This window comes from Triticum dicoccoides, chromosome 7B, assembly GCF_002162155.2.
Source record: "Triticum dicoccoides isolate Atlit2015 ecotype Zavitan chromosome 7B, WEW_v2.0, whole genome shotgun sequence".
In the NCBI taxonomy this organism is placed as follows: Eukaryota; Viridiplantae; Streptophyta; class Magnoliopsida; order Poales; family Poaceae; genus Triticum; species Triticum dicoccoides.
In genome coordinates this window covers 505,602,468-505,604,102 of record NC_041393.1, presented here as the reverse complement: position 1 = coordinate 505,604,102, position 1,635 = coordinate 505,602,468, and positions in this window count along the sequence as shown.

Here is a 1,635-nt window from a genome sequence, read left to right as displayed (position 1 = left end):
TTGTATAGGACGTCTCTACGCCAGTGATCCTATCCCATTCCTCGATCCTACGCTGTGAAGATCAGACCGCCCCTTGTACATCCTCTTCTCCGAAATGTGTTGCATCACCATAGCTGCCGAGTCGACATGTGGGATCTAAAGATCCTGCCTCCAAAGATTCAATGAGGATTTTGCCCTTCTACAGTATAGGGTCAAGGAAAATAAAAAGGCTTCCATTCTTAGCTTTTTAGAATCACTTCCAGCCTAGCTTTCGCTTGATAAAACTCTTACTATTGTACACCCCTAGTTTGTAACTCCCTTTATATCCCCTCGATGCCACCCACAAAGTGAGTGTGCTTTGTAGCTTGTAAACAGTTGAAACTAAATATAATTTCTATAGTGGGAGCCTCTCCCACCATTCCAGTGTCAAAAAAATATCTTCCTTTTCGCTCCATGTGGGTTCAAGGCTTACTTATAGAGAATTGTGCTACATGGTCTTGTGCACTTGCAGGACGTCAGCACGCTCGTCCATATCCTTCACGAGTGTCTACCCGGGCGTAGGACACAGGAGTCCTTAGGTCCCTAGACAGTAAGGCTGGTGATATGATTCGGGGTTTCCCACAAAGTACCCTCCTCTGAGTAAGTATATGTGCACATGGATAAGTCCCCCCAACAGCATTCTGAAGTGGGATTTGGGTGATGTAGAGGGGGAAACCTATGAAGTAACATCTGGTATTTGTTTTCCATTAACGAGTGCCCCCCTCCCCCGTCTCAACGAGATTTGACTGGATGCGGAAAATATCTGATGATACGGGCAGTCACATGCTCCCATGCTTTGGGGCACCAGAGCCACTGGATCTATGATCCAATAGCTACCATGGTTGAATGTGGACCAAAGCATAATTTCATGAAGTTGATGAGTTTTCTGCAAAAGCGTGCAATCTTCTCCACTGACTGATGCTAACAATTGTATTAATGATCCAACGTTCGAGAACTCTGGAGCATGGGAGCATGAGAGCCCCCATATCACTTGATACTTGCCATGAGTGAATAAACAAGTGAGAAACTTCTGCGGGCGGTCTGTATATAGAAACATCCTATAATAAGAGAATTCTTTGAATCTGTTTCACTGGAAGTCGTCAAGGTGGCAACTATTGCTGTCCTTCTGATACTATTTCGTTGAAAATCGATCCAACTCAAAAACTAGGATTCTGCTAGTGTCCATATAGACAGTGACGGAGACAGAGCCCCAGACGTGGGGTGTAAGGCCCAGCACCTTTCTCGACTATAGAAGCCGTTGTAGCTATAATGCTTGAAGGTGGCCCGGGGTGGCTTGGGACCTGACCCAATTCTCGTGCTACTGTTGAAATACATTGCCCATCCCTCTCCATTAGTTCAGACTTTTGATGAGTTGGCTAGAACATGAATTCAATATGGTATCAAAGCCAATAAGTCTCAAGTTCAAGACCCTGCCAATGCAGTACTGAAAAAAGATTATGCGGCATGCATCGATCCCACATCTAAAGACTAAAATACACTATACATGAGGGAAGTGTTGAAATATATTGCTCGTCTCTCTTCATCAGTTTAGACTTATGACCGAGTTGGCTAGAGCATAAATTCAATAGCCGCCACTGTATATAGAGTTATAGGGGA